At 42.8% G+C, this 26,224-nt stretch overlaps 1 long non-coding RNA gene across 1 annotated transcript in view; it reads left to right on the forward strand.

The window, feature by feature from the left end:
* The window catches only part of LOC138755098 (uncharacterized), a 95,399-nt gene extending 71,289 nt beyond the window's left edge, over window positions 1–24,110 (forward strand). Inside the window, exon 4 of the long non-coding RNA XR_011352024.1 lies at window positions 21,932–24,110. This is a non-coding gene — a long non-coding RNA (uncharacterized lncRNA). The remainder of the gene's footprint in view (window positions 1–21,931) is intronic.
* Window positions 24,111–26,224: the final 2,114 nt, after the last annotated feature.

Genomic DNA, 26,224 nt, shown 5'->3' on the forward strand with positions numbered 1-26,224 from the left:
CCTCGGGGAGTGAGCTCCTCTTTCCATGGCGGGTCCCTGCTTTTTCGTGCAGGTCAGGCCTTCACCTTTCTCTTCCGGCATCTTTCTTTCTTCTTTTCTTCCCATTGTTTTTGGCTTTTCTTTCTTAGGTGCCATTTTCTCCACACCTTTATTTTTTATTTGTTGTGATTTGTGTGTCTGGGGCTTTGCTTTTTCTTCACTTTTTTCCTTCTTTTCTGGAGAGGGCTGGCATTCTCCTACCAGCCACTACTCCATCAGGTGACTCCTCAGGTAACAGGTGATTGAGGGAGTGGGGGCAACACAGAAAATGGGGGGGTGGTAGCTCTGTGAATGGAGAGGGAAGGAGGTGGAGAGCTTGAGGAAAGAAGACAGAGGAATGGGGAAGAGAGGGAGAATGGAGAGTGGTCTAGGAGAAATCGGAGAAGTCAGTTAATGCCATCTGGTTGGAGGATGCCCAGACGGAATATCAGGTGACACTCCTCCAGTTTATGGGTGGCCTCGGTTTGCAGTGCATGAGGCCAAGAACAGACATGTCAGTGCGGGAGTGGGGCGTAGATCTGAACTCAGCAGGTTGGCAGGCACCATTGAGATTAAAAGGATGTTCATTGGGCTCCAGCTTGAAACATTGACCATTCCTTTTCTCCCATTGATGCTGCTCCACCACTGAGTTCCTCCAGCAGATGTTTTTTTTTTGCTCTGATTCCAACATCTGAAGTCTCTCAGGTGTCTGTAATTTGCATTGACACTGCACAGACTGCAGTGCATGATTTATTTTTGATGGCATAGAGAAAAAGTCCAAACTAGCCCCTTTTACTGGGGCTACAATAGCAAATACCAGAGGACATTGTTCAGATGAGTGGATGAAAGTTGAGGGAAAATATCAGAGGTGTTTTTGCACATACTGTAGGGAGTGCCTGAAATGCATTTCCAGGCGTAGTGGCAAAGTGGACATTCAAGTGTCTCTTAGATAGACACGTGGATGCAAGAAAAATAGAAGGTTATGGGTGTGAGGTAAGGAAAGCTTGGATTGTTGTGTAGTACGTTTACATAGGTCAGCACAACACGGTGGGCCAAATGACCTCTACTGGGCTGTAAGGTTCTATGCTCTGAAAGATCAAGAGTGGTTCATTTAGTAGAACTCCTGCCTTGATGTATTCAAATGATAGTTTGATTAAATGAGAAAAAAAATCACTCCCATTTAAGGCAGTTCCACGCAGCAGAGGGATTCGATATGAAGCCATATGCCAGGTTTGAAGGATATACATCAAGTAATCAACCTGTAGCCTCTTGACTTGGTTGAAATGTTTGTGGTATAGAGGTTTTAAGAAGGAATTCCAGAACTGTGACCAAGGCATGGACCAAAGGAATGTGCAAATTTGCCAAAGGCAGAAGTTGAGGGATGAGCCTTCCAGGAGGCTGGTAGGTCGCAGGGATAGAGAAGGGTGAGGTCACCAAAGGATACAAAGGGCCACACCAATCACACTATCTCTTTCTGTTCTCAGTTCTGGTTTCAGATAGGTCGGTAAAATAAAAATGCCTGAGGCAGTGCCACTTAAAGCCAATGTAAAAAAAACAGTAGAGCTCACATTGCAATCTATTCTTTCTGAACTCTAAATGTCTGAATCACACTTTTTATGTTGCAATATGGCAGTTGGGATTTTAAAATGGGAGCTCTAAAAAAAATCCATGGGAGGACAGGGATCACTAAATCACTCTTAGTACACAAGCTATAAAAAACAACCCTCTGTACACAGTGAATCTACAGTTCAATCTCTTGATTTGCAGTCTCCATTTGTCCAAATTCCTCACAGAAATATTCTGCCTGGTCTATAATTGGCAGGAATAGAAAAAGTTGTAACCCATATAATTAGAACTTCTCCCATCTTTAACTTAGTCAGTCTTTCAAGGTCAAGGATGCTTTGCTCCCACTTTAGAACTGTCAGTTCTGAAGCACAGTCTGTCATTTCTTCCACCCTCTGTCAAAAAAGTACACACACACACACACACACATACGCGCATGCACGTATAGTGGAAACACAAAGAGGGAAAGAGAAAGAAAGAGAGGGAGGAGAGGTTATCTAAGGGAGAAAGTGAAAGGATATGAAAGGGAAAGAAAGGAAAAGAAAGGAAGAAAGTGAGAAATAGAGAGAGAGAAAGAAATAACAGGTAAAACAGAAGAACATGTGGCAATCCATTGGATATCAGCGACATGGAACATTTTCTATGAAAACTTGTATTAACACAAAGTCAGGACATTTTTGATAATTGGAACACCTTCATTTTAGTAGTCTGGATTTTATTCCAACATCAGTGCTGGTTTTGTTTGCAGAATCAATGTGCTACATACTATTTATCTGCAAATTCATCACAGCCTCATGACTGCGCTGAGTCACTTACACATACTTTCGCAAACCCATTGATAATACAGGAATTCTCTTCTAACCTTCTGTGATGTGAATCCAGGATAATGACAGCCCAATGAAATTACCAGAAATAGACAGCTCAAGGATACATCATTGAATTCCATAAATCCAATAAATGGAAAAGATCACTGTAAAATCCTTCAGGGGGGAAAAAAGCTCATCCATCTAATCTCAATATGCAGTTCAATCTTGTACAAATGCTGCACTCTTTTTACTCCTTCCCTTGTAATTATCAAATTGATCATTTATATTCATCTGTCACATGGCATTCAGCATCAAGGTAGAGATAGATGGGGACTTCTTCAATTTCTTTCACCACAATACTCAATCAATCTCTGCTCTGGAACTCAGCATTGACCAAGTAATTGTACATCCTTAGAGGGGCCTAAAAAAAACAGCTCAAAAATATATTACTTTATCAAGCATTTTACCACCTGAAATAACTCTCAACACCAGAACATTTCCCCCAGCCACTTTCAGGCCAATCAACTCAGCTGGAAAAGATCATTATTGATGGTCCAGAGTAGGCTAATGTCAAATATTATGATGCCAAGATAGTTCATGCGATCCTATTCATGGGTGGCTAAAATTAAAGAATAACAGTGTGTCAGGTTTGCCTATGAATGTCTGAATCACCATGCCAGTGATCTTAAGGACCAAACAAATTTCTCCTTGCTTTTAATAACCTTTTGAACTTTCAAAAGCCCAGATTTTTGCAGTTGATCTTAAAACTGCTGACAGTACAGAGACAATGTGGATGAGTTAAACCTGGAGAGTTTCCTAGCAACTTCCCTGTTGTGTCCCTACTAGAATATGTACCATTGCTGTTGAAAGATCTGGCTGAGACCTCTCCGCCCCAAAATGAACACTGCAAAAATCCTGCCAGATTCAGTGCCACTTTAGGCCTGGTACAGGAACTACAAGGTTATTCATTTAAATCAGTGGTTTTTAACTCTTTTCTTTTCACTCACATACCTACTTAAGTAATCCCTATGCCATCGGTGCTCTGGTGATTAGTAAGGGATTGTTTAAGGTGGGAAGGGAAGGTTGAGAATCACTGCTCTAGACCCAATTATTACTGAAATATTTTGCTTGAAAAAAATTGTCATTGGCCCATTTCCTTTGGAGTTATGAAACCATGCACATAATGTGTCAATGAGGTACGATAAAAACAGTGGTTTTCAACCTTTTTCTTCCTACCCATGCACCACCTTAAGTAATCCCTTACTAATCACAGAGCACCTACGGCATAGGGAATACTTCAGGTGGAATGTGAGTGGAAAGAAAAAGGTTGAAAAGCACTCTTCATTGCTGCAAAGAAGTAAGCTAAGAATTGTTTATATTTATTTAGTTATTTCTGTTTCTACTAATGTTTTTTGCGATATTGAAGCATTAAAAGTGGGTTGAATTATTTTGTTTTTTTATTAATTTGTAGCATTTTAACTATTTAATTTTCAAAGTTTTTAAAATACTTATGATGTCAAGTTTATTGTCATCTGATAACACAAGTACAACCCAACGAAAAAGTGTTCTCCAGTCCTCGGTGAAAAACATGCAGACACACAACCAGACATAACACACATACAGACAAACAATACATACGCAGGACAAGCATTCTCATTGCCCATAGGAAGAAGCAGTTCCTCAGCCTGGTGGAGCTGACTTTGATACTCTGATACTCCTCTTTACCGATGGGAGCAATGGAAAGATGCTGTGGGCATCTTCAGACCATGATCCCATATATCACATCAATGGGGGGGTGAGGGGGGAAGGAGACCCCAGTGATCCTTTTTGCCACTCTTCCGGTCCTGTGAATCGACCTCGGATCTATTTATCTGCAGCAAACGCACAACACTGTGATACAGATGGCTAAGACATTGTTGATAGAGCTCCTGTAGGAGGTTGGCATAATGGTGGGCCGGTAGCCTTGCCTGCTTCAATCTTGTCAGGAAGTGCAGTTACTGTTACGCGTTCTTGACAAGTGAAGAGATGTTGAGTGCCCACGATAGATCACTAGCTAAGTAAACTCCAATGAACTTGGTGCTCTCCACTCTCTGCACTATAGAGTTGCTGATGCATAGTGCAGGGTGGTCATTCCTGGTCTTCCTGAAGTCCACAATCTCATCTTGTTTCATATCATGAGATTTTACATCTCTTCTATGTAGTGCGACTCATCGTTGTTGCTGATGAGGCCAACAACTGCAAACCTGATGACACTGTTGGAGGTGAATCTGGTGGTGCAGATGTAGGTCAGTAGCATGAAAAGGAGCAAGGTGAGCACACAGCCCTGAGGTGCGAATATCAGAGTTATTCAAAGCATTGAAAATCTTGACAGCTGAGCAAGGGGCATGACATAGTTACAGTATCTCCGAGGAATGTCACGGGTATGTGTGTGTCCTGACCACCTTCCTTAATTGCAGCCCTTGACTCCACGTTAAGCATTGCCATCAGCTTCAGAATGAACTCAAGACTTTAGCCAGGCCCAGTGGGCAATAGTAGCATGGTTCTGCAATGAATAAGATTAGTAAGTCCACCCTCCTAGAATTTAAAATGAGGGCAAAAACCTGTTTGCTTGCCATCTGAAGTGAAACCAGCAATGTTCAGTCTGCCCGGCAGCATCCACAGAAAGAGAAATGGATAAAGTCTCAGCTTGAAGTTCTTCATCAGAACTCGGAAAGCAAGAAAACAAGGTAGTTTTCAGTAGCAGTAGAGACGGGAGAAGGATAGATAGATCCAAAGCAACAGAGGGGAGTGTGGTGAGCTTAGCAGTTAGTGCAACACCATTACAGTGCCAGTAACCCAGGTTCGAATTTGCAAGAGGTTTGTACATTCTCTCCATGACTGCTTGGGTTTCCTTCGGGTGCACTGGTTACCTCCTGCATTCCAAAGACGTGCGGATTAGTAGATTAATTGGTCACATGGGTTTATTCAGCTGGCGCAGGCTTGTGGGCCAAAAGGGCCTTTTGCTGTGCTGTATCTCTAAATTTTCAAAACATATTCCTGATGGAGTCAGGACAAGGTCACATTACTTGTTTTAAAAAAAAATTTTTTTACAGATTAATGAGAAAGAAAAGAAACAAAGGAGTGTAGAAAAGATGTGAAATCCAGGTCAGAGATGTGGCTGAGATCAGGATCCAAAAGGAAATTGCTGCAACTGGCTGTTGTCTACTCAGAGGATGCCTTGAGCCCAGTGCTGCACATGTCTTGAGCTGTTGTTCTTCATGGGCATGAAGCCATGCCATGTCACAAGGAAATAACCTGGTTATCCTCACCTACATGAAGCAAGGCAGTGTTACAAGGCAAGAGCTTTACAGACAAATACTGGAGAAACTCAGCAAATTATGGCACGAAGATAAAGATACATAATCAACGCTTTGGGCCAGAGCCCTTTATCTAGGTATGAGCTTTAAACAAACAGGCACCTGAATGAAATGGTGGGGGGAGGGACAGGGGGAGGAGCACAGGGGGATATAGGTGGGAGGGCACAAGAGGAAAAAAAAAGCTGAGGTGATAGCTCTCTGAATGAAGAGGGAAGGAGTAGCGGGCTGGAGCAAAGGGGACAGTGGGATGGTGACAAGAGGGAGTCAGGGGAGTGGCCTTAAAAAAAAGCGGTGAAGCTGATGTTAATGCCACCCAGTTGTGAAGAGTGTCCAGACAGAATATTAGGTGTTGTTTCTCCAATTTGCAGATGGCCTCTGTTTGGCAGTGCATGACACCATGGACCAACATGTCACTGTGGGAGAGGGGGCAGAATTTAAATGGTCAGCCACTGGGAGATCCCTGTCACTACTGTGAACAGAGCAAAGATTCTCCAGGAAATGTTCTCCCAGTACATCTGATGTACAGGAGGCCGCAACGGGACCACTGATGCAGTAGATGACCCCTGCAGATTCACAAGTGAAGCTTTGCTTCACTTGGATGGATTGTTTGGGGATCCAAACAGTGCTTCGCTGACAGCAATGGTGGGGACGTCCCTGTGGCCATTCATTTCAATTCCGTGCCCCACTCCCATGCGGACAAGTCTGTTCATGGCCTCATGCACTGCAAAACCAAAAGCACCCACGAACTTAATGTGCAACACCTATATTCCATCTGGAGACTCTCTAACAGCATGACATTGACATCAACTTCTTTAGTTTGCATTTGGTCACTACCTCTCTCCCTCTCTTCCCCATCCTTCTGCCTCCTTTCCTCCAGCTCTTGACCACCTTTCCTTTCCATTCAAGGAGCCATTCCCTCCCCTATCACTTCAGCTTTTTTCTCTTCCTCTCCCCTTCTGTCATGCCGTCCTCTCGTATCCACCTGTGAGGCTCAGCTGCTCCCCTGCCCCTCTCCCCACTACTTAATTCAGGCACCGCCTGCATTTTGCTCATGCCTTGATGAAATGCTTTAGCCCGAAACATTGGTTAGGAGTCTTTATCTTGGCTGTATAAAGAACACTGCATGACCTGATGAGTTTCTCCAGCATTTTGTGTAAAACTACAAGAACAGTGTCTGCAGACTTTCTTTTCTTTCATCATAAGGAAAGACGCTGGTTATCCCCACCTACATGTTAAAAGCAAATCAGTAAGTTTGACTAACAAGTAGACCCTGTGAAGATAATAGCAGTCCCTGTCAAAAAAATGGCTCGCCACGAACTATACTTTGTTAGGAGTTTGAGGAGATTTGTGTAAATTTAGACATACAACACAGTAACAGGCCATTTTGGCCCATGAGTCCGTGCCGCCCAATTAACACCCAATTGACCTACAACCCCCCCGGTACATTTCAAATGGTGAGAAGAAACCAGAACCCCCAGGAAAACCCACGCAGACACAGGAAGAACGTACAAACTCCTCACAGAGGTACGTCAAACTCCTTATTTTGGTACCTCTTACAAATTTCTGACTGGTTGCATCATGGTCTGACGTGGAGGTGCCAATGCGCAGGACAGGAAAAGGTTACAGAGAGTTGTGAACTTGGCCAGTGCCATCAAGGCACTAAGGGCATCTACAAGAGGAGGTGCCTCAAGAAAACAGTCTCTATCTTCAAGGACCCCCACCACCCTGGCCGTGCCCTTTTGTTACTGCTACCATCAGGGAGGAGCCTGATGACGAACATGCAATGTTACAAAAAACAATTACTTCCCCTCCGCCATCTGATTTTTGAATGGACAGTGACCCACAGACAAGACCTCATTTTTTTTCTCTGTTTGAACTAGTTGTTTATTTTTAAATATTGTATTTATGGAACTGTAATTGATTGCAATTTTGCCCCTGTAATGCACAGTACTGCTGCCTGCCAAACAACAAATTTCTGACAATAAACCTTATTCTGATCCTGATATCATATTTTCACACGTAAAACACTCTACGATGTTGTGCATTACATGTAGGGTAGGACCAGAAGACATGCATTTGGCTGTAAATAGTGGAGATAATCAAGCAGCATAGAGAAACTGTTAATGGTGAAATTTTGTCAGAACCAAAAAATGTTTGGGAAGGAGCGGGAAGTTCAGGGGTGTGGAAGTGCTGGAGGGAGCAAAAATAAAAGAAAGATAAGTGTGTGACAGGATCGTAGGCAGAGCCAGCGGAATCATTACCAATATTGGAAGTCTGTTAACATTGGATAAGATTTGGTTTTAGAATATTGAGTCTGAAATGCACCTGTTTGAATGATCTAGTGTTGCTACTTTAACTGCCATTGAACTTCACTGGAACCAGTTAAAAAAAACACACACCAAAATGCTGGAGGAACTGCCAAGAAATAAGCAGAAACTCAGGGCTCAGGCCTGAAACGTAGGCAATATATCTTTGCTTTTTCTGGGTGCTGTGAGACCAGCTGACTTCCTCCAGCATCTTGCTGTGTTTTTACTACGATCACAGTGTCTGCAGATGTTCGTGTTTCACCTCATTGGAACCATGCAGAGAGGTTGGAGGGGCACTCGAACAGAGGAGTGATTGGAAGGACTTGATGACATATCAAGCAGAGGTGACCAGAAAGTGATCACTCAATTTGTTTGATCTTCTCAACACGGAAGAACCTGCTTCAAAGGTGGCAGATCATCTGAGTCACACTCATAGAGTGTGACAGCATAGAAGTGCCAGCGACGTGGGTTCAAATCCAGCACTGTCTGAATGGAGTTTGTATTTTATCACTGTGTCTGCTTGGGTTTCCTCCAGACACTCCAAGTTTCCCTTCCTCCTTTCAAATCATATGGGGGTTGTAGGTTATTTGGTTGTTTTTGGGCGACATGGGCAAATGGGCCAGAAGGGCCAGTTACCGGGCTGTATGCCTAAATTTAAATTCAATTTAAAAAAACAGATCCTTCCACCCATGTTCATGTGGGCTAGGCTAGTCCCATTTGCCTACCTTCAGTTCATATTCCTCGAAACCTTTCCCATGCACGTCTGTCCGGCCATCTTTTAAACATGACAATTGTCCCAGCCTTTACCGCTTCCTTTGGCAGTTATTTCAATATACCCACCATCCTCTGTGTGAAATCACTGTTAAATCTTTCCTTTCTCACCTTAAACCTATGCCCTCTTATTTATGATTCCCTTACTTTAGAAAAATGACTATAACTATTTGCCTTATCTTTACCTCTTGTGATGAATGTGGTGCTATGATGTTAAACTATGTTTCATATTTATGTCTTAGTAAGGTTATTTTTAGGGGCATAAAGACAATACATATGTATTTTAAAAACAGAGAGAGAGAGAGATTCTCGAAGATGGCAGCTGGCATCACCTCAGAGATAGAAATCTGTTATGATGATAGTTGAAGCAGAGAGATAAAAAGATTTTATGATAGTTCTTGAGAAGAGAACAATGGGCTGTTTACTCAAGAAGCCATTTTGCTGATTACAAACAGCTCGGAAGCAACCGCTCTTGGAGAAGAGAAATATCAAACAAAGACAATTACTTTTATAATGTTTGGGAAGACAAAGGTCAAAATATGCTTTTTAGCATGAAGATGTTAAAAGTTTCGAAGAAGCCAAAGACTGTTGTGATGTCATACCATGTGACATGAGATTTGCAAGAAATATATTATCGAAATCGCAGACAAAGGGGTCAGTTGAAGAGAAGCCCATCCTGATTGACAGGATTGAAAAGGCAGCCATTATTTCCTTTAAACGAAGGAAGGCTGCCTGCGTTCTCCTTAATAAAAGAAGGAACCCTAAAGGTGGTATTTTAAAAGAAGTACCCACTCCGATTGCCTCTAAGAAAAGAGGGCAGCCTCAAGTGTCCATGGAAAAAGGTCACTCTTGATTAAGAAAAAAATCATCATGGAAAACAGACTCTGTAACTCTTAGGCAAGATAAGAGGGAGTCTGTGAAATCACTCGTATGAAGAAATCTCTCTGAAAACCAGCGCATCAAGAAATTTGTGAGTTTAAAGAGGTCTGAAGACATGATGTTTCAAAATGCTTCATAATTACTTCTGAACGGCAGTTTTTAAATCTTCAAGTTCAATATGAGATGTTTGATGGTGAAATTTAAAATTGAGTTTTCAGAATTATGCCTAAATTTTAATAGTTGGGGATTTGGTCACACTCACATACATTTTAAATTTATAGGGTTAAGGAAGTAATTAATAAAATTTATTATTTTGAATTTACCATTGTCTGGTGAATTTTCCATTGCTGTTCCTTTGTTAGATCATAACAAAATTTGTTAGCTTGTAACACTCTAAACTAAGTGAAAGAAGTGCGCATAAATCACTTCTAATAAAATGATGACTGGGGCTCCTTGGTGATGGAGAATGACAAAATTAAAGGACAGATATTCCCCCTCTTGTACTTGCATGGGAAACTGCCACAAGGAGGTAAAAGGGTTTTGGTGGAGTGGCCTGTACAGGAAGAGGTGCCTTTGTAATGCTTGTAATGGGAGGGAAAAAGGGAAGGCATGTTTGGTGTTGGCATTGTGATGCAAGCAGTGGAAATGGTGAAAAATGATGTTAAATGCAAAAGGCGGTGGCATGCAATGTGAGAACAAGAGAAGACAGTCATAATTCAGTCACCTCAGGAGGAAATCCTTATAATCCTCATAAAAGTTAGTGATTTGATTAGAAAGTTTGTTTATTATCATCTGATTGCACAAGTATGACCTGAAGGAACTGCATTCTCTGGTCCTCGATGCAAAAACATGCAGACACACAACCAGACATAACACACATACAGACATACAATACATGTGCAGTATGTATATACAAATATTAAAATAAATAAATAGTAGAGTTTTGGAGGGTTTATATGAGCTTCAGTCGTTCAGCAGTCTCACTGCCTGTGGGAAGAAGCTGTTTCTCAGCCTGGTGGCTCTCACTCTAATATTCCTGTATCTCTTTCCCGATGGGAGTAGCTGAAAGATGCTGCATGGTTTTGCGAGCACTCTTCAATCAACGATCCCGATAGAGTCAAGCACAGATTAAAAATAGTGAGCTAATATTTATATGATACAGTTACAAGTTTATATACTTTAATAGTCATGCATCAGCAGGGAAAAACAATTTACTTCTATGTGTGTATTAAACACAGATTCTAGAATCAACAAATGATTACCACTTGGTAATTATTTGTTCAGATGTGCTCGTTTTAGCTCCCAAGTAAATTACAAATGCTAATGCTAATTAAACATTACGATCAATTTTATTTCAAGTTTTGGTTTCCAATATTTCCCTTTTCCACAAATCTCCCAAGGCCATCGAGTACCTATCGTCTAATGGACAGGTTCTAGTACTTACTACGAGCCATTATTATTCTGTAAGCCTTGGTTAAACTGTAAACAAGGCTGATGATGAACAGCTGAACATGGTTTGGCAGGCACCCAAACACCACCATACACATTAATACAGCATTTGTGTAGTAGAAATAGGACTGGATCTTTCCATAATTTCCTTCTTTGGAGACGGGGGCTCATTCCAAACCAGCACTGCCTCCAAGACAAAAACGCAGCCTAGTTAACAAATGAACCCCCATTCACAGTTTGTGTAAAGCTTCTGATATCCCAGAGAACGTGTGTTTAATTTTAAATAAAATAGAGACAGCACTACACGAGCATGTTGACTCACAAAACCTCCGCCTTCATTAATGTCCTCCCTGATAATTCCATATGATTGGCAGCTTCATTTCATGTAAATTCTTGGCTTAACACTTTTTTTTAAATGGAAATTTTTTTCTAAATAAACTTATTCAGTTAAAACTTTCAGAAAAATTAAATACCAAACCCTAGGTGTAATTACAATTTGAAACTGCAATGATTTTAATGTTCTCTTTTTCAAAGCAAATTTACTATTTTGCTTGAATTTAGCAAAGGAACCCAGCCAACTGCAGTCTCACACAACCGGAAAATATATTATCCAGCAATTACAGGGATTGATAGAGGCCGGATAAAAATATTTTCCGGTTGCGTGAGACTTATAATACCTAACTAATACACCTGAAGTAAGAATAAAGAGTTTTAAAGACAAAAGGCAAAAAAAAACCTTGTACTTACATTGAACCAACCTCATTTGCATGAATTTATAAACCTTAAGGCATTTTACTTTATTTTCAGTCACATTCTTTGAAAACATTTAACTCCCCCTCCACGATCTGCATGAAAATCGAATAATAACATCATGGATAATTAATAACCCCTCCTCTAAGTTTACAGATAAAGCCTGAGATCGGGGCAACTTTTTCCAAGCAGGGATAAGGAGACACTTTAAGAGAATCACCCAATGCAAGCAGCATCAATCAGCTCTTCATCCTGGGGACCCCATTGCTGTTTCACACAACTTTATTCAAACAGCCGCTACAAGCAAAGCACCGACGAAGGCCCTCCGCTGGCTGAATATTTGCTCCCATCGCCACCAAAGGTTTACGAGTTACTTCAGAGAACATTTACAATTTTAAAGCATTGCTTTTTTTTAATCTATTACTTTATCTTTATTTATTTTCATTTTTAAAATTGATTTTCCTCCATTTTTCTTTGCCAGTTGCTTGAGGCTAATGGGTTCCTTGAATCTGGATACCAAGGTTTTACTGTACTTGTGTCACCAGAATGAAGAAATACAGAACATTATATTTCCTGAATTGGAAGAAGTAATTTTATATTGTATGCCCTTTTGTCTGATGTCTCATTAATTCATTACAGCAGTGATCATGGATTCAGCAGGCCATGTGAGTGCTGTTCATTTCCCTCTGCAGCATTAGCTTCGATCATAGCTTTTATTTTGAGGTGCTCCACGTCCTCCCTCACCACTATTCAGGGCCCCAAAAAGTCCCTCAAAGTGAAGTAACATTTCACTTGTGAATCTGTAGGGGCCAACTAAGGCATCCGGTGCTCCCACTGTGGCTTCCTCTCCATCGGAGAGACTAGGAGCAGACAGGGAGATCACTTCATTGAGCCCCTCGGCTCTGTCCGTGTGTAGAGCTCGTCGAAAGAATCAAAGACTTGTTGATCCAAACCAAGGCTTTTATTAGCAAAAGTCAGAAGCTCTTCACAGGTGGCCGACCAGTCCGGAATGATCCGACCTGACTAGGGACACAACCCTTTAAGGCCTCTCAGCCAATCGCTGTAAGCACAGTCTAGATACTGTAACTATATACACTATATACATTGGTGATAGATCTGTACTATCACACCGTGGCAATAGCGTGAATCCCCAGTAACCTACCTGCTGGGGAGCAGTGGTTATCCCCAGGGGTCAGTGTTGGGTCCACTGGCTGCTGGTGACCGGTGGTGATCCCCAAGGGTCAGTGTTGTATCTACTGGCTGCTGGTGACCGGTGGTGATCCCCAGGGATCAACGTTGGGTCCACTGGCTGCTGGTGACTCATGGTGAAGCCAGTGGTCAATGATGTGGCCACTGCCTGCTGGTGACCAGTGGATATCTCCAGGGGTTATTGTTGCAGCCACTGGCCACTTGACACCACTGGTGATCCCAAGGGGTCAGTGTTTGGGCCACTGGCTGCTCATGATCTGTGGGGATCCCCAGGTGTCAGTGCTGGGTCCATTGGCTGTTGGTAACTGGTGGTGATTGTCAGGGTTCATCGTTGGGTCCACTGGCTGCATGTGACTGGTGGTGATCCCCAGGGGTCAGTGTTGTGTCTACTGGCTGCTGGTGACCGGTAGTGATCCTCAGGGATCAGTGTTGGGTCGATTGGCTCTGATGACCGGTGGTGAACCCCAGGGAATCATTGTTGGGGCCACTGGCTGCTGGTGTCTGGTAGTGATCTCCAGGGGTCAACATTGGATTCACTGGGTGCAGGAATGAGAAGTGAGATTGGACTGTGAACCCAAGAACTTTTCTGAACTTATACACACATTACATGCGCGCTTAGAATTAGAAGGAGGTTAAGTTGGTTAGTTAAGTCAATCGTGATAAGTTAAAGTGTGATTCTGTTTCATGTTTAAAAATGATTAAAAGTAATTTTTCTTTAAGTAATGATTTGTCTTGGTGAATACCTATTGCTGCTGGGTTTTGGGGTCCTCTGGGCTTGTAAAATTTTATAGGGGCTCGTCCGGGATTTGAACCTCTCGCACCCCAAGCGAGATTCCTAGTGTAGAGGACCCCAAAACCCAGCAACAATAAATCTGAACTTTGAAGCTTGTATACACTTATTCAAAACTCCAGCATTGATTTTAGCATCATCATGAAGTTGGATCCTGTTAATAGAAAGAATTTCTCTTATGGAGTGGCTTTCACAGACTCTAGATGTACCAAAATTCAAATTACTTTTTGAAGTTAGTAATACTGTAGCTAATTTGCCAACAGCAAGTTCTTACAAATAGCAACATGACAATGAAAAGCTAATCTGTTTATAAGTAAGGTTAACTGGACAAATATTACACAAGACACTGAAGAAAGCTCCCCTACTCTTTGAGATAATCACAAGATGCTTTATGTCATCGCTGAAAATGCTCAGCTAATCAGGTAGCATGTATGGAAAGAAGCTCATCATCTTTGACCTAAATCTCTTGGTAAAGATATGCGGAGGTTAACATCTTTGCAATGTAGATAAATAGCACAATCAAACAGGATACAATACTCTGACTGGCTTGTGACACGCAGTAAATAACTCAAGAGGCTGGGACTGGGTCACTGATCTTCAGGCTTTTATTCACAATGGACAGGGACCTCATCCTGTGTGGTGACCCAGCCTTTCTGGTGAAGGGTCAGGGTGATGGAAGCTTTAAGAGGGAGGGGCCATAGGTACAGTCACAGGATGAGGCGGAGCCAGGTAATCAGGAATACAGTTTGGTTTAGCATTAAAAATAATTTGGACAAACACTTTAAACTTGAGCACCAAACATCTGTATTGGTCTTTCCTCAATTTGTCATTCAAATGCAATCAAAAATAACCTATCCAAAGTTGATCGGTTAATACTGCAATTCCATTGAAATAAGTTGAATGAAACCTAAACAAATGATTCATGGTTTTTAGACTGCAGTCATGTAACAGCACAATCGAGGAATTTTCCCGCTACACGGGCAGTCTAAAAAGGAATGTGCAGGAATTTTGAGTCAATTCCTGCCCCGCGATTTATCCTGCGGGACCCCTACAACTCTTTGGAGGAAGCCTGCAGTGTAAATCGCACCGGAAAAATTCATTGACAGTCATCCACTCTACTGCAGGTCCAACCCGCAGGACTGTTGCACTCAGGTACTTGCAGTCGAAAAAGTTACCCGGTGAGAATGACCACACGAGCAGTAATTATGTTAATTTTTTCCGCAATTTCCCCAACATTGCAGTCTATAAACCATAAAACCCACACTTGGTCACAGACGCAGCTGAGGGAGAATGATTCCTGTTTAATGTTTTCACTTGAAATTGATACATTAACATGAGGCATCTTCCACCCATGCTGTTCTAGCACATCTTAATGGATGGACTGAAACTTGCTGACATACAGGAAATGTCCCATTGGTAATGCAGAACTAATTTACTACATTCAGCTGTCCTTTGTGGCATCTTTTGACATTGAGTCATGACTTTGTGGTGAAGTAGCCATTTTCTTGTTTATTGACTGCTGAGCACATTCCTGAGCAGAGGTGATGAAAATGTGTTCTCAAAGAGGGAGTGGAGGTTGTTACATATCAGTCCAGCAGCAAGAGAAATTCACCAAGACAATGGTATCTTCAAAACAATCATTTTTATTAATTATTATTTACATAACACTTCTTACTTAACTAATTTAACCACACTATGCACAAGTATTTGTGTGCAGCAGGACCCAAGACCATTACAGTTTAGACACAATTATAAAAATTCAGTCAGTTTTATGTTGAAACTCAGATTCATTAAATTGTTGCTCAAAAGTAATTATGGAGTAGATGTTAGGCCTCAGACTTCTCAAAATTCTTGTAGAGTTGTTTTCTGAGTATTGTTTCCCTCTCTTGCATGGAGGTTTCAGAACTTGTGTTTTCTTCCCCAATTATTTCACAAACCCCGGCAAGGGTTGAACGAAGTAACCCTTTAAAAATGGTTATGTTTCAAATGCAAGATTAATTTTGCTTTCTTTCAATTACAAAGTGACCAGTCACATTGGACACAGCAGAACTGTCCTCTCTCTGTTCAGGAGAAAGTTGAAAGTGGCCATTTTGCTCAAACCCACTGCTTCGGTGTTCCTCCCATCTACAAGAACACAAGCAACCGTTCTTCTCCAAGGATTGTGACTGCATTTCTGGCCTCGATTGAAATTGGTTCAATACTTCAAATGCAGCTTTTCAAATGTATTTAATCATGTGACTTGACATTACTGTTGTCTGAGAAGTTTCTTCAAAACCACTTCAAATTTATGTTAAAACCTAATAACTTTGTCAGTTTACTGTTTTCTTTCAGCTTCAGTTCCAAAAAAAAGTGTATAAACAAGCAAATGGTCTCACCAAATACCCTTGTTCAGAAAACATCAGTGACTTTAGTTTTCAATGAACCATTCAATTCTAATTTTTATGGTTGGTTTCAGCTTCCACTGAATAATGAATTTGTAGACAAACAGACTTCGATATTTGTCAGCTGCCATCTCAAAGGGTTCTGTGTGTAAGTGGCTTGCATCCCTGTCCAGTCCACAAATTCCCTTTACTAAGAAATATATATAATTACTAAACATTAGCAAAACCACAATTCCATCACAAGGAGCATCTACCGGTTTCTAGTGTTGATGGGGTCTGTACTTTGTGAAGTTGCCGCAGAAGGGTGACTTTGTTTGAGCCTTTGGAGAATGCACATGTCAGCCCGACAATATCTGATCCAGGGTCACTCTTGGCCACAGATAGATTGGAGCATTCATGGGACCATTTCAAAATGGTTAGAGGGAGAAGCTTCAGACATTGAGTCACCGATACTAGCCTGCTGTCTTTCTATGGCTCGGAAGCCCTGAAATATAGGCCAAGGTGGTTCATATAATTCTTCTCATACACAACATTCCTTCCCAGCTGCGTAGGGTGATGGAGGTGCTAATGCACAGGACAGGAAAAAGTTACAGAAAGTTGTGAACTCGGCCAATGCCATCATGGGCATTAGTCTTCATTTGATTAAGGAGATCTACAAGAGGTGGTGTCTCAAGAAAGAAGCCTCTATCATCAAGGACCCTCAGCACATAGGCCATGCACACTGCCACCATTGGGCAAGAGGGATGGGAACCTGAAGACGAACACCTAGCAGCACAAGAACAGCTTCTTCCCCTCTGTCTTCAGATTTCTGAATGGACAATGAACCACAGACACCTCCTCACTTTCTCTTATTTTTGCACCAATGTATTTATTTTTAAAATGCAATTTTATAGCAATATTTGCAATGTGATGCTCCTACAAACAACAAATTTTGTGACACGTTCATGACAATAAATTCTGATCTAAAAAATGCGCTTATGGAGGTAATACAAAATTGGTTGGAAAAGAAAGGTAAAAAAGGTCAAAATGCAGAGACAGAAAGGTTAATGGAACAGGCAAGGTCACACACAATAAGATATATGAAAGCACGAGGTCATAAGTTTTGATTGGAAGCTGAGAAAACAAAACTCAACATGTAAAGCTGGTAAGTGTTGTGACATGGGAGGATTCTTGCGTATAAATCCATGAGAGAGGTAATAAGGAGAGCAAATGCTGATCTTGTGCATTGAAATTGAAAGCAAATGTGGGAGTAATTCTGAAAGCAAGGAGTTTGGCGGCCTTCATTTTAGGAAGTTTGGCGTAAAAAATAGTGATTATTATTCAAGAATTAGATGATAATCTCATTGGAGAACTGCGCACATGTCTGATCTCTGTACCTGAAGAAGTAATACTGACAATGAAGTCATTGCAATTCAAATCCACCAGGTTGATTTTTCCTGGGATGTAAGGTTTGACCGGAGATTAGATAGAGAGAGTTCAAGGAAGAGTCTCAATGGAAATTTAGAAGTATGAGAGACTATTTTAATTTTTAATTTAGATGTACAGCAAGGTAACAGGCCCTTCCGGCCCATGAGCTCGTGCCGCCCAATTGCACCCAATTGACCTACAATCTCGGACATGAGGAAAATACATGCAGAAACGGGGAAAACACATAAACTCGCTGCAGTCAGCACTGGATTTGAACCCCAGTCGCTGGCGCTGTAATAGTGTTTTGCCAACCACTACACTAACCATACTGCCCAAAATCATGGGAGAATCTCACATTTGACAGCATAGAGGCTGAGAGCTCTTACCTCCAGCTGGAGAGCTTATCCATGCTGAGAGGGAGAGAGAGAGAGAGAGAATGTGTGTGTGTGTGTGAGAGAGAGAGAATTGTGTGTGTGTGTGTGTGTGTGTGTGTGTGTGTGTGTGTGTGTGAGAGAGAGGGAGAGAGTGTGTGTGTGTGTGTGTGAGAGAGAGGGAGAGAATGTGTGTGTGTGTGTGAGAGAGAGAGTGTTTTTAGGCTGCAGGTACGTAATGATACAATCAAGGAATTTTGCCATTACACAGGTCCTCTAAAAAGGAATGTGCAGAAATTTTGAGTCAATTCTTACACCGCCATTTATCCTGCAGAACCCCTACAACTTTTGGGAGGAACCCTCCAGTGTAAATCATATCGGAAAAATTAGTTGACATTCATCCACTCTACTGCACGTCCAACACCTGGGACTGTTGTACTCAGGTATTTGTAGTCTAAAAAGGTGCCCAGTGTGAATGACCATACGGCCAGTAATTATACTAAATTTTTTCCTCAATTTTCCTGACATTGCAGTCTAAAAAACCATTATAGAGAGAGACAGGGAGAGAGTGACAGAGACAAAGATAGTGTCAGGGAGGGAGGGAGAGAGAGAGAGAGAGAGACTGGGAGACAGAGAGAGAGAGAGAGAGACTGGGAGACAGAGAGAGAGAGAGAGAGACAGACAGACAGACAGACAGACAGACAGACAGACAGACAGACAGACACAGAGGTGAAGAGAGGGATCGATCCAGGGGACATTGGAGCAAATAGTCATGAGGCAGGAAAGTGGATATAACCATGGGATCAGCTAATGATAATGAATAGCAATATACACCTGAGGGACATTCCATTGAGTGCCCTAGCCACCATGTACATTCAGATATGACACAACATATGTATGTGCACTATTAATCTCTTACACTTCACTTTCACAAAAATATACCATTTGGCAACTAATCCAAAGATAATGTAGAAATCTCTAGGAGTATCATTTCTTGATAGATCATTGTACAGTCCCGATCCTGTGGGAGACTTGTTGAGCTCTCATTGGGAGGAAAGGGATAAAAACAATGTATTGACGGGCTGAGACGAATTAGTGACATTCTCCTGTGGAAATTAATCATTTCTGGGTCAATTTTTCTGCTGGATTCTTGGAAACAGGAGCTTGTTTCACTCCCTATTGAAAGAGTCGGCTGGAAAATTTATACTTACTACCTATTTTGCTAAACTATTCATAGCATGCTGTAATAAGCAGTCCATATCATCCAACACTGCTCACACATTGTAGAGCCCGTCGAAAGAATCAAAGGCTTGTTGATCCAAATCAAGGCTTTTATTAACTAGGAGCCTATCACAAGCAGGCCGACCAGTCCAGAATGACTTGGTCTGGCTAGGAGCAACCCTTTAAGACCTGCAAGTAGGCGTGGCTATGCTCTCAGCCAATCACAGTCATCCTAAACGACCATCTGTACATAGACACATTGGTGATAGAATCTTTACTCTCGCACACTTTTTATATTGATGTGCTTTTGCGGTCCTCTTCACAATAATCTATCCAGACAGACTCTGTTCTCACCTCACCTTGTGGACAGAATCCCATAAAGACTATAATTCACTAGAGAGAGGTTTAAAAGAAAAGGCCAGAATAATTCTTGTCATCCAAAGATTTTGAGGGGTGAAAGATTTGCCATTAGAATAAATAAGTCATGATCTTTATACTATTATCTTTCATCAAAAGATGTATATCTAAAGCAATAGGGTTGCTTGAATCAGATGAAACATTTAAATATTCATGTGGACAGATGTTAGTGCATAAGTTCCTTCTTTGAGATGAGTTAGCAATCCAAATTTTGGGAAACCAGCCAGATTTGGAAAGTTAAGGCAGAAGAGTGAAAAATTTGAAGTCAACAACGACTGTTAATGACATCCATTTGTAAAACTTTGCAATATTATCTCATTCTGATGACCTTTTTATCACAACCAGGTAAGGACAACACATGGACAGCGCACTCCTGATTTTCCTTCCCTGCAAGACTCACCACCCCTGCTTAAGAATGCGTTCAGTGGTCAATAAACAATAAATGGCTATTTTCTCCTCTTAGCATCACTTCATGATAAAGTCATGGCTCAATGTCACAAGAGGCCACCAACGCCAACTGAATGTCACAAGTTAGTTCTGCCCACCATTGGGACACTTTCTGTATGCCTGCAAGTTCCAGTCCATCCATTAAGGTGTGCTGGAACAGCATGGGTGGAAGATGCCTCATGCTAATATGTCAAGTTCAGGTGAAAACAAACAGGAGTTGTTCCCCCACCAGGCTACGTGTGGCTTTGATGACTGGGGAGAGATCAGGATTACAGACTGTAGCCTCTTTTAAAATGCAGCACTTGGGTAGCCTTCATGGGACCCAGGGGCGATTACTGGGGCATAGGTGCTGGAAGCACCTTTTAAATTGCAGGGGAGATCGACCCATTATATCTCCACCCTGGAAATTTAAGTGGGATCCATCCCCCGCAATGACGCATCGCGCAGTCACTGGAAGTACCACAGGATGTTCGGATGCTGGCTGCCTTGTGACACTTGTACTCCATCACTGACGTCACCGGAATAAGTGGGCTGGCCATTTTTGTTTTCAAATCGCCTGTGGGCACAACCTAGGTAAGTTTACCTCTGAGGTAGGTCAGGGACCTGGTTGGAATCTGACAGGGTTGACCAGGTCAGAACCTTTCTAACTGTAACATAACTGGGGCACTAACCGGGCAAATTGCCCAGTTAACCCCATTTTACATGGCAGTTTGAAAGGGCCTAGTGTGTCTACTTAGACCATGTGGAGGATCAGTGTTGATCCTCAGTCCAGATTCTGGGGTTAGGTCCCTATCAACAGTTTACTCTCTTGAGGAATGAAGGACTCAGACATTTCTTTAGACAATTCCCTTTTATCGTGACACAAGCCGGTGGAAGGTCCATCACCTCTAGAGAGGATTAAAGAACTCCCTGAACATACAAATGTATGAGTTTGTATTCTCTGGTACAATCTGATGTTAACCAATCACAAAACAGGCTTATCCCATTTGACTAGCATTACCTTATCAGATACACATGATTGATTCATGTAATGAATCAATCACGTTACCTGGTTCCCCTTTCCTCAGACATTGTGCTTGTGAGTCACCTAATATGGGGAACTCCAGGCTGATGGAAATTTACTGAGTTGGCTGCGGTTCTCTGGCAATGCAAGTCATGGGGCCCCTCACTTCTCGGAATATTTACAACTCTCTGCATTCTTTTACAAAGCAGCAAGGTACATGTAGGCTGTCTGTCTCGCGGGGCTGCCGCTACCTCTTCACAATGGCAGACCCGCTGGCCAGAGGCAACCCCCCACCCCCACATTTCCGCAGACACTTGTGCGAGAGCTTTTCTGTCCACCTTGGTCTCCCGTTTCGGCATCCCGAACATGGTGCTCAGTTCATGCCTTCATTGTGGACGGAATTGTCCAGCCTCCTGGGCACACAACTTATAACCCACAGTCCAATGGCCTGGTGGAGCAGTTCTGTCAACACCTCAAATCTTCCCTCATAGCACATCTCGAGGGTCCAACCTGATTGGACGTGCTATCCTGGGTGCTCCTGGGGATTCACACTGTCCCCAGGGATGACTTGCACTCTTCCACTGTAGAGTTGCTCCATGGCAGGCCCTCACCATCCCAAGACAGTTCCTGCCCCCTCCCACCGACCCAGCCCAAGACAAAGGGATGCCACACTCGTGCGTGTCCGGAAGAAATTGGTGTCCCCCCCCCCACCACCCTCACAGCATGGTCAGTCCCCCACTCTTGTTCCCTGCGATTTAATGTCTTGTTCTTATGTGTTTGTGTGCAGGAGTGGACACAGAGCGCCTTTCCAGCATCTCTAAGAGGGACCCTACAGAGTGCTCCGCAGACTGACCTCCAAATTTCACCTTGGATATCGGGGGCAGAGAGGAATGTTTCTCAGTGGACCACCTGAAGCCAGCTCACTTGAATGAGACCCAGTCCGTCCAAGTACAGAAGCCAGCACACAGAAGCAGGCCACCGAAGCGCCAGGACAACACCGCTGCCATTTCGGGGTGGGGGGGGTCACGTAGAGGCACGCAACTCTGTTGTGATGAACCAGCCCCGCTTGTTTCGTGAGGACATCAGCGTGGCAGCGCAATAAAGATGGCGATGCGCACACGGCTCTTCTGCTCCAGAGCAGAAGTTGACATGTACACTTGCATCAGTGTGGCGCGAGCGGTGGAGCGTACACGTGGTCCAACTGCTGGCCTGATAAGCAACCACTCAAAGTTTAAAGAAACACTCTGCTGTGACACTCGAGCTAACAACCTGTATCTCCAGTCTGTTCCACCGGTCTCACACAGCACACTGCAATTAGTTACTTTCGAATTGCAGCACCCGGGTAGACCTCCTGGGTCGAGGGTGCAGAATTCACCTTTTAAAGCGCGGCCAGACCTACCTGATAAATCGCCAACCCGGTGACTTAAAGGGGATAACGTGACGTGTCATGCAGTCAGTTCCATTTCTGTTTTAACGTTCTACTAAATGCCTCCCCTTGCTCCGGCCGTCAGTCGCAGCCTTCCCCCCCCCCCCCCCACCACCCACCACCACGATGTGCCGCTGCGGTGAACGGGGAGGAGTATGAGGGGAGGTTGTTGCCGTGATGTGCCGCTCCGGTTCGTGGTGACGGCTCAATATGACTCTGCCGGTGCCAGAGCTGTTTCAATGGCATAGGGGATTATGGGTAAGGAAAATGGCCATTGCTCCTACACTCCTGCATTGAACCATTGCCACAGACCGGAGTGGCATGCTGTGGCAGCAGCACCCTCCCCATTCGCGGCAGTGGCACTTCATCCAGGGGTTTCCCTGTTACACAAATACGCACTGATGTGATCAGAGTAACTGAGTCGGCCATTTCCCCTTACAATTCGCCATAACAGGACACCCAGGTAAGTTTTACTGGGTCCCATGACCACCTGAGGTAGGTCTGGGACCCAGTTGGACCCATTCAAATAGACATGTACCTGGTTCGTCAATCAAGCAAATTGCCTGGTTAACCCCATTTTACAATTTGAAAGAGCCTTTTCTTCCACAACCAACCTGTTGTTGTGTGACCTCAGAGGAGAGGTTAGCTATCAGATTCCACTGATTCTACTGTAAAGGTTAAAACCTTGTGTTTTTATTTCTTAGTTAATTTTTTTTCCACCAGCATTGTCTCCGCTCCATCCTCAACATTCATTGGAGCGACTTCATCACCAACATTGAAGTACTCGAGATGGCAGAGTCCGCAAGCATCGAATCCACGCTGCTGAAGATCCAACTGCGCTGGGTAGGTCACGTCTCCAGAATGGAGGACCATCGCCTTCCCAAGATCATGTTATATGGCGAGCTCTCCACTGGCCACCAAGACAGAGGTGCACCAAAGAAGAGGTACAAGGACAGCCTAAAGAAATCTCTTGGTGCCTGCCACATTGACCACCGCCAGTGGGCTGATATCGCCTCAAATCGTGCATCTTAGCGCCTTACAATTCGACAGGCAGCAAACTCCTTGGAAGAAGACCGCAGAGCTCACCTCACTGACAAAAGACAAAGGAGGAAAAACCCAACACCCAACCCCAACCAACCAATTTTCCCTTGCAACCGCTGCAACTGTGTCTGCCTGTCCCACATCCGACTTGTCAGCCACAAACGAGCCTGCAGCTGACATGGACGTTACCCCTCCATAAATCTTCGTCCGCGAAGCCAAGCCAAAGAAAGGAAAAGATAATTTTATGACTATCCCTTTAAGTAAAATTGTTGTTTGTAGTGTTACCATTGTTACTATGACATCATAGGCTGTAATACCCGTGCGTAAAGAGCTTGCTTTCATTCTTCGAAAAACTATGGAGGAGGCGTAAGCATTGAAATACTTTTCTTTGAATTCATCTTATTTATCTTAATCATCTATCAATCATCTTATTATCGTCTTATATCAGTCTCTAAATATAGCCAAATGCTTTGTTTATCCATCGTTATGAAAATCTCAATGCGAGGTTGTGCAAAATGATTCTATCAATGAATTAAAGCTACTTACAGCTGAAAATATGAAGCTTTGTTTATTGGATTATTAAGATGGTAATTCGGAATATCGTCGCTTACGTTTCAGTGAAGATGACATAGAAACATAGAAGATAGGAGCAGGAGTAGGTCATTCGACCCTTCGAGCCTGCTCCGCCATTTAACGAGATCGTGGCTGATCTTAAAGTTCAGCACCCTGTCCCCGCCTTCTCTCCGTAACCTTTAATACCCTTATACTGAAGAAATATATCTAATTCCCTCAAATATATTTAATGAACCTGCCTCCACTGCCCTCTGTGGCAATGAATTCCACAGATTCACCACCCTCTGGGTATAGAAATTCCTCCTCATCTCGGTCCTAAATGGTTTGCCTATTATCCTCAAACCATGGCCCCGGGTTCTGGATTTTCCCATCATTGGAAACATCCCATCTGCATCCACTCTGTCCAGTCTTGCCAGAATTTTATATGTCTCTATGAGATCCCCTCTCAATCTTCTAAACTCCAGGGAGTACAATCCCAATTTGCGCACTCTTTCCTCATAAGTCATTCCTGCTATTCCAGGTATCAGCCTGGTGAATTGCCTCTGCACTCCCTCCATTGCAAGAACATCCTTCCTTAGATAAGGTGACCAAAACTGCACACAATACTCCAGGTGTGGTCTCACCAAGGCCCTGTACAGCTGCAGTAAGGTATCCTTGTTCCTATACTCAAACCCTCTTGATATGAAGGCCAACATACCATTTGCCTTTTTAACCGCCTGCTGTACCTGCATGCTCGCCTTCAGAGACTGATGTACAAGTACCCCTAGGTCTCTCTGCACTTCCCCATCTCTTGCCATCTATTGCCATTCAAATAGTAATCTGCCCTCCGGTTTGTATTACCAAAGTGGATAAGGCCGATAATTCCCCGCTTTTTCTCTACCCTCCTTTTTAAATAGTGGGGTAACATTAGCTACCCTCCAATCCATGGGTACTGATCCTGAGTCTATTGAGTTCTGGAAAATAATTCTTAAAGCATCTGCTATCTGAATGGCCACTTCCTTGAGTACCCTAGGATGTAGATTATCAGGCCCTTGGGATTTATCTGCCTTCAATCCCATCAATTTCCCCAAGACCATGTCCTTAGAGATACTGATTTCTTTCAGTTCCTCCCTTGCATTAGTCTCTATGTTTCCCAACATCCTTGGGAGGTTATTTGTATCCTCTCTTGTAAAAACAGAACTAAAGTAAGAATTTAATTGGTCTGCCATTTCCTTATTCCCCATTATATATATATATATATATGTTTTTCAATTGGGAAATACGAGAGATTGGAAAGGGTCATCTACATCTACAGCTTGTAGATGTCTTTCCAATATACAAGAAATCCATTCTCCAAGCTATTCCATTTCCACTGCATCTCACCTGGTGATTCAACTTTAATCACCAATGCTGTTAAGATGCAATTATTTTTCCTTTACTGTAGCTTCCCTTCTACCAGTAGACAGGACTCTCTTCTGTATTTCACATTGATGCCCTTAGTGTCTCTGCCCTTAGCCAGAGGAAGAACTCACATTTTGCCCATTATTACTGTATATTTCTGTATCTGCATTTTCAGTTTGTTCACATTTCTTTCTTTTTCAATTTCCTATGACCAGTAATTAGAAATTCCACCTGGCCTGCAAAAAAAGAATCTCAGGGTTGTACGTGATGTTGTGCGTGTACTCTGAAAATACATTTGAACATTGACTTTGACCTTTGCCTAACAGCCTCAACATTCAGAAACAGAATTTATTGTCATGAACATGTCACAAAATTTGTTGTTTTGTGGCAGCATCAGGTGCCAACATTTATAAAAACCACCTTACAAAATAAATAAATATAGTGCAAGAAAAATAAAAAGATAAAGCAAAGTGGTGTCTATGGTTCATTGATCAGTCAGAAATCTGATGGCAGCAGGGAAGAAGTGGTCTTTGTGCTGCTGAGTGTCATCTTCAGGCTCCTGTACCTTTTTTTCCCTGATGGTGGTAGAGTGCAGAGGGCATGGCTTGGGTGGTGAGGCTCCCTGAGGTTAGTGGCTGCTTTCTTAAGATGCTGCCTCTT

The sequence above is a fragment of the Narcine bancroftii genome, chromosome 2 (genome assembly GCF_036971445.1).
Source record: "Narcine bancroftii isolate sNarBan1 chromosome 2, sNarBan1.hap1, whole genome shotgun sequence".
In the NCBI taxonomy this organism is placed as follows: domain Eukaryota; kingdom Metazoa; phylum Chordata; class Chondrichthyes; order Torpediniformes; family Narcinidae; genus Narcine; species Narcine bancroftii.